Consider the following 8,058-nt stretch of genomic DNA (forward strand, 5'->3'; position numbering starts at 1 on the left):
TAGGGTTTAGGGTTTAGGGATTAGGATTTAAGGTTTAGTTTTTTCTTGACGACGTTAAATTTTTTTTTTTTTTGTAATTACTACTATTTTTATTTTTTATTTTTTTATCTTTTTACTTTGAAAATATAATATAACTTGACAATATTTTGTTTCCTTTTATAAAAGATATCAAATTTGAAATAACATAATCCTATTGGTTGGTGAACCTCTAGGTTCACCTAGGGGGTGAACCCAAGAATAAGTCAAATTAATATCATGTCATAAAAATAAATTAAAACAATATAAAATTAAATGCTCAGCTACATTATCTCACAAATAGTTAATTCTAACTTAGTTAAAGATTTTCTGTTTTCCATAAAATTGTCTAAAAGTCCAACATTCACAACCTCACAAATAATATCAAAACACAAAAAATTCCTAACATCAAATCGATTGATTGATACAAATCAATAACAAAAGAGAAAATACTATACTTATAATGGTATCAACCAATACCAATTCAATCGAAACAATTTTGGAATTTTTCCATGTATTCTAAGATTTCGATTGAAACAATTTTGGAATTTTTCCATGTATTCTAAGATTTCAATACTCTTAACTTTAATCTTGTAACAATCTCTAACCAGATCAATATCTCCAATACAAGAGAAATGTGTTTCCTCTTAAAAACCATTGTTTGAAAGTTTTAATTTGTGCTGAAAAGTTTTGTAAATTTTGTTTGTATTATCCATTAAATATATGATGACAACTGTATATATAAATAAGAGTCGGTACTACTATTATTATAATATAGGATAAGCATCACTTACATAGTATATTTATACTACTATTTGAATATAATATAAGATAGATTATGTTACATATGGAATAAAAATATTATTTTAAAATTTAAATTAATGAATTAATGACAAATAAGCAAAATTACCGAAAATAAACGAAGTCATGATAAATAAGCAAAATTACATAAATTCTGAAAAACATGACAGATAAGCAAAATCAAATTTAAATTAATAAAGTAATGACAATTAATAAAATTACCTAAATTTATGGAGGACATGACAAATATGGAGGAGATGACAAATAATCAAAATTATCTAAACTTTGGAAAATATGGCAAATCAGCAAAATCACTTTTCAAATAATAGTATAGATTACTCCCCAAAAGGGTAAAAAGGGCAAACATTGTGCACATAAATTTCTAATTTTTTTTCATTACCTAGAGTGATTAAGGCTTGGTATTTTATTCGATATCTGAATCCGTATTTGAATCTGATTTTAAAAATCCGAACCGAAATCCGAACCAAAATAGCAAAATACTCAAATGGGTATTAACTTAGGAAAAATTGGATATCCGAATTTGCACGGGTAATATCCAAATACGAATACATTCAAAGAAAACCAAACATATGTATACGTAACCCTATATTCCTAGTTTAACATGAGACATTGATGTACGTGCTTAACATGGAGAGTAATTATAATCAAAACAAATTATTATCTTAATTAGAAAAATGAAAAGAAGTAGCAATTTGATGAATTTTCTAGTGATAATTTAATTTTGCCAACTATATGAAAATGTTTATTCTTGATTTCAGTTGATAAACTATATCAATATATATATTATATAAAATTATATAGTCATTACTAATATTGAGCTGTTACTAAAGTGTTGGTATTCTAGTGGTAATATAAATGAGCTAGTGGTAATATATGTGGGTTAATTTTAGGTTTTAGTTCAAATCACTTTTAATTTTAGAGGGAGGGTTATTCTTTATTTTTTTTACAACGATAACTAAATTACGAAGTTTTTCCTGCCTGTTCAGATAGCTAAACTGGAGGTGTAGAATCGACATAGAACATAGCAGAAGGGGAACTTCTACCACTTCGTGCAAGCTTATTTGCCAATGAATTGTGTGCTCTTGGTATATGTTTGATCTTGAAGGTAGCAGAGAAAGTCTTACTGCGTCAAAATTCTTCCAAGTATGTAGCAAATGCTGGTCATTCTTCGAGTGGCGACACCATCTTCACCAATTGGTAACAATCTGTTACAAAAACTACGTTGGAAAAGTTAAGGATCTTCATTCACTCTATAGCCTAGATCATAGCTTCACATTCTGCATGTAAAGCTGTTATGCTCCTTCAGAGATTCATCGCCCTCATCATTTACTCATCTGAACCTACGGTTCGACATAATCATCCTTGTCCTGTGAACACATCTTGTTCCCTCCATGCACCATCGATAAAGCATATTATGGAATGTCCTAAGGATTGCCAGTCAAAAGCCGGTAGAACCTCTTTGTGCCTTCCTGAAATTGTAAGTTCAGTCTCTGCCCACAATGCTCCCTTCACTTCCGCTATCCTAAGTATCTCTTGCGGATTTCCATCCTTATTGTTATAAATCTTATCGTTTCTATTCTTCCAAATATACCACAAGTCCAAGGAAAGGTACTGAAGTATTAATCCTTCGGAAGTCTCCTAGTAAAGATCAAAGAGGATGGGAAAATTCCAGGGTGTGATGGGATTTTTGACAAAGCTAAGGTTTGCAAAGCTGGAAGACACTCAAAGAGAACATGATTAATTGATTCTTCCTCGCACCAAAAATACTACATGGAGTATCACAGTCGATACCATGTGCCTTTTTTGCGTCCGGTAGAGTGCCCAAAATAGTTTGCCAGAAAAAGGCTTCACAGTTCAATTTCCACGTGAAGGCCAACAAAGGTTTAGTATCCGGACCATAAGAAACCATCCTTTGTCCCTTATCTGGATATGATGAGTCAGTTTTATACCCTGACTTAACAGTGTATTTGCCCGACTCTGTGAACATCCAACCGTAGGAATCTGGCCGATGATTCCGACTTATGGCCAAGCCTTTCATGATCTTCACATCGTCTCAATGTACATATGCATTAAGCAAATCCACATTCCATGAGAGATTGACTGGATTGATGAGATGTTCCAGCTTTAGAGAAATGTTTAAAAATTGGGGTTGCGTTTTTCGTATTGCTGACCTCGGGCGAGAAGCAAGAATCCAAAAAATGTTATTTATTAAGTTTTTATTTTTGGAAAACTGGCTCTAAGTTATGAACTTAAACCCAAAACTTCCATTAATAAAAAAAAGACTAGCCATTGTTGGTCTTTGTTTCTATTAACCGCCATCTTTACCAAATAATGCATTTCGGCAAGTCAATTTTGTTTCAGTGGTCAGTTTAATTCGGTATAATAAATTTGTAAATAAATTTCTATATAAATCATATATATATATATATATATATATTTATTTATTTTATTTTTATGATAAAATATTATATTTGTAAATAAGTCTCTTTGTAATGTCCTCACCAGAATAAATAATGAGTGAATTTGTGAACTAACCAAAATTTTAATAATCATGAAAAATATCTTATTATAAAAAGAAGAGTTTTTCTCACATGTGAAGCTACCACATCATCAATTTGGATGTCCACAATACGACACGTGTCCATTTATCCAAAAGGCACCGTTTCATTTAATTGAGAATACAATTGATTGGGCCCGTATCTTTAGTAATATTGGTCCATTTCTCGATAGAAAGTCTCCCTTGCAGGCTCCGACGCTTCCATCACATCTTCTCGCCGTCAAGCTTCTTCGTCTCTTCTTCTCACCGGCGACCAAAACCTACAAACGTTACGGAATCAGTCTGAATTGAAGTGTCATCTTTAAAGCACTCTAATTAACAATAGCTCCCCACTCCTACCACTTCCTCCCTCTGGATCTTCCACTATAAAAAGGTATATCCCATGAAATTATCAGTTTATTGTGATCACATGCGTTTTTCCATGTTCTCCGATTTTACTCATCTGGTAAACAGTAATTTTTACATGTGTCCTTCATTGTGCTTCATTTGATATTAGGTACTTATAATTGTTAGTCTCTAATCTAGATCTCTGGATTTGAGACAGAGTCTGGATTGGGATAGTGAATCCGTAAGGAGATTTGATGAGAGTGAGTAGCCCATGTCCATTTTAGTTTGGTTTAATGTTTTCTGTTGATTTTGATTATCAGGAAAGAACTTTGGATTGGGGATTTGACAAGGGAACTGAGTGGCAACACGACAGAGAGTCAAGATACATGCCAGTGAAGATGTTAACTAAACTGAATGTGATTTTTATGTTTATACTTTCTTGAATTTATTTTACATTGGTTTAATGTTTTCTTCTGATTTTGATTCTCAGGCTGAAAAAATGGATCTGAGAGCGATTGGATCCACATGGAGATCCAAATCCAAAATAGAAGCCAAGGATTTTTGTGAATAAAGATAAGTAGAGATGTGAGAGACGTGACCAACAGATTCTCCAACAAAAGCCAAAGAGATCATATAATTAGGCAGAGGAGCACATGTACATGAAGCTACAGTAGAGGAGATATGTGGTTCATGGTCAGTAGAGGAAATCTATGTAGGCTCTAAACAGGTTAGAACAAAAGAAAACATCAAGGTTAGAGTTTTCACCAAGAGCATCTGAAAAATGCAGAGCTAGAGCTATTGTAGATTGAGAGCTCGAACTTTTGATGGAAGCAGCAGATGGAGGAATGAGAACGGACGGCCTTGCAATATTGAAATGATTGACCGATCCTCAAAAGGATTTTAGAGATGCAGTGATTGAGATGATCATGGAGAATGGTATCAACCACCCAGAAGAACTCAAACAGGTTCACAGTTGTTATATCAGTCAAAGAAAACATGATCCAGCGAAAGGTTATTATTATCAAAAGAATGTTTTAGGATCATGGATATTGGTTAAAGTAGTGTAAAGCTTATATGATTTTTTTTCTAACATCAGTAGAATTAATTAAATAACTTTATTGTCTGAGTCAAACTGTACTTATGATTCCACAATATCTCAAATATGAAACTCAAACATTAACAAGAGATGCACTAATATATGAACATCGTTATACATGAACATTATAACTATTTTGTATTTTAGGAAATACATGATTTTTCAGATAGTGTGTAATTAATGAAAAAACCTTCTTTATATTGTGAAACATTGGTTGAATGGAAAAAATCATGCAGATTAATCATTAATTGTGTGATTGAAAGATAAAAACATGCAGCATAAATTTTTGGAAAACTTTTTAAAAATTCAAATTTCCAAAAATACTTTTATGCAAAAGAAGATGATTTTAAATATTCGGATCTATTATCAAATTATTTGTTCGACTTTAGTTATAATATTGCAAAAATACTGAATATAAACTATTAATTACTTTATACATAACTTTTCGGTTTCACAAGAGGAAATTGGTGAATCTTAGAAATCACATGCATATAAAACAAACAAAAATATGATTAAATGATATGAATAGAAGGCTATTTCTAAATGTATAAAACAAAATATTTTTATATGATTTGACTCAAATGAAAATATCAAACAGCCTATAAACATGCCTTTTAGGCAGATGATTTGAGAACGTCTCGAAGTTTTATAAAAAACTTATGACTTAAATGGTTTTAAAATCTGCACAGGAAGTGAATGTAGATATATTTGCACAATCTAGGAAGTGATGCAGCTCGCTTTCGTATCAACGTAGTGGCGATTTTCATCATCTAATTATATCATAGTTAGTGGCAACCAAAACCAAAATGAAGTTTTTGTGAGAGGTGGTTAAGGCAGAGGCCAAGCTCGTGGTGGCAAAGAGAATAAAGGTGGCCAAGCTAGAGATTGTCGTGTCTAAAAGTGGGATTGAAAAATGGAAAAAGCTCTAACATGGTATAAGGAAGAACATGTAGACAACAATAGCTGTTGTACTTCTACAGTGGTGGATTATCAGGTGAACACGCTCCTAACTTTCTAGGAGCAGCCGGAGCTACAGCTTTTGTTGCTCAGACTTGTTTCTGCTGGAATCAGAATTTAAAGTGTGCAACTATGATAGGCGAAGACGGACCGGCAATTTTCTTATGCGAGGAAGATTGGAATAATTCCATCTCCATCAATAGCTTAACTCGCTTCACATTCGAAATATTGTGGTTACAATTGTTAATCTCATGAATAAGCAAACCAAAACCAAGTAAAAACCATGAATATGTTCTTTTTATTAGTTACTAATTAATACATGAATATGTTTTTTCAATTGATATAAGATATTTATCATTATGTTTGTAGAAAATATGTTTCATGAGGTCAATGTTAAAAATTAGTTTCTAACTATTAAAAGTATCGTTTTAAAAAAATTAATCCATTTCATATATAACTTAAAAATAACAATAAAATAATAAATAGTGAAAGTTGGTATAAAATAGTTAAAATTAATGTTACATGTAACTGAGAATAAATTAAGCATTTCAAAAAAAATATATTAAAATTGTTTTTAATGGTAAAATAAGTATATTTTTGTAAGTATTGTGAACAGAAAATATAAGGTTATTGTATTTAATTTAATGTAATTTTTTTTAAAAATACTAAAATAAAAATTTCAAGCATAATTTTAATAATGATATGAAAATTTAAAATATATATATATATATATATATATATATATATATATATGCATAGTCCAACAAAAAAAACTAATGTAAAACACCCCGACAAAAAATAACATAAATGAACTTAGATAAATTATAAACAAATAAAATATATATACCAACATAATAAAAACAGAACACAACTTCATTAATAATCGCAATAATCGTATTTGACAATTTAGTTAACCCCAACAAACTGATATTGAATATTTTACAACAATCGTAATCAACAAAAAATTGATAAAAACTGAAAAAAAGTAAAATAAAATCATTTAAACTAAAAACAAATGTTATAAAATATATAATGGAACAAATTTCCGTGCGTAGCGCGGACTTCCCCTAGTAGCATATATAATTGGAAAATGAAGTGAGTAATTAAAATCAATGTTTTTCGTCTTTTTACCTTTCTCACTATATTCAAAAAATATTTATACCATCTGACTATTATTCTGATTTCTTAAAATAATGTATACATAATATTATATTATAAGATATATGATTATATATTGATATTTTTAAATAAAATTAAATTAGACTATGAAGGGAATGAAATTTTTGTTTGAAAACATTTATACATGTTTGAATGCATACTAAGTTTTCAGAATCTGATTTTCTGAAAATGGTATAGAATTAGTAAACAAATAGTATAGAATTTCGATTTTGTATCCAAAATGAATGGAAGATTTTTTGAAATTTATAAGTTGCCCAGATACAACTTCGTATTCCTTTAAAATCCTGAGAATAGTGTGACATTCTTCCTTTTGAGCCTTACAAAAGAAAAGACTATCGTCGATGGACATGCTCTAGCTACCTTCATACCCGTTAAAAGTCGTTCTCGCTCCGCCTTTAATATTTGCAATTAAAGCCTCAGTACACAAAATAAATAAATAAGGAGACAGAGGATCCCCTTGGCGTAAGCCCCTATGAGGAATAATGAGACCCCGAGGTTGGCCATTTAGTAGAACCCGATATTGTACCGATGATATACACTCCATCATTAAAGTTATCCAGTGGAAATCTATCCCCATCTTCTGTAGTAAAGCCTTGATGAAATCTCATTCCACTCTATCATACGCTTTACTCATATCCGTTTTTATCGCCATATATTTTCCTTGACAGGCCTTATTAGTCCGTAATCCATGAAACATTTCCTGAGCAATGAAAATATTATCCGAAATCAAACGTCCCGGCACAAAAGCCGATTGAGTTTCTGAAATGAGGGAAGAGAGACAGATTTTCAACCTCTGACATAGAACTTTCGAGATAATTTTAATAGGCCTCAACTCTGTCATCCTTGTAGGCCGCTCTGTCTTTGGGATCATACAAATATTTGTAATATTTAACCTTGGATCCATTTGTCCCGTAACCAATAAATTATTTACCATATCCACCAAATCTTCCTTAATAATGTGCCAAGAATATTGGAAGAAAAGAGCTGTCATGCCGTCTGGTCCTGGTGCCTTCTCTGGATGCATCATAAACAAAACATTTCTGACCTCCTCTTCCGTCGCTATCCTTAACAACCGTTGGTTCATCTGAGGAGTAATACCCGGTGT

At 31.3% G+C, this 8,058-nt stretch overlaps 1 long non-coding RNA gene across 2 annotated transcripts; it reads left to right on the forward strand.

Moving 5' to 3' along the window:
• The first annotated feature begins 768 nt into the window (after nucleotides 1-768).
• On the forward strand, nucleotides 769-4,813 carry LOC106372694. 2 transcript variants are annotated; one of them, XR_001274777.3, is made up of 3 exons: nucleotides 3,521-3,767; nucleotides 4,042-4,137; nucleotides 4,212-4,813. It is a non-coding gene; the product is annotated as an uncharacterized LOC106372694 (long non-coding RNA). The 2 variants fall into 2 exon arrangements; XR_002657160.2 differs by having other exon boundaries at nucleotides 769-3,767; nucleotides 4,042-4,813.
• The last annotated feature ends 3,245 nt before the right edge of the window (nucleotides 4,814-8,058 follow it).

Source organism: Brassica napus, chromosome C3, assembly GCF_020379485.1.
Source record: "Brassica napus cultivar Da-Ae chromosome C3, Da-Ae, whole genome shotgun sequence".
Lineage (NCBI taxonomy): Eukaryota > Viridiplantae > Streptophyta > Magnoliopsida > Brassicales > Brassicaceae > Brassica > Brassica napus.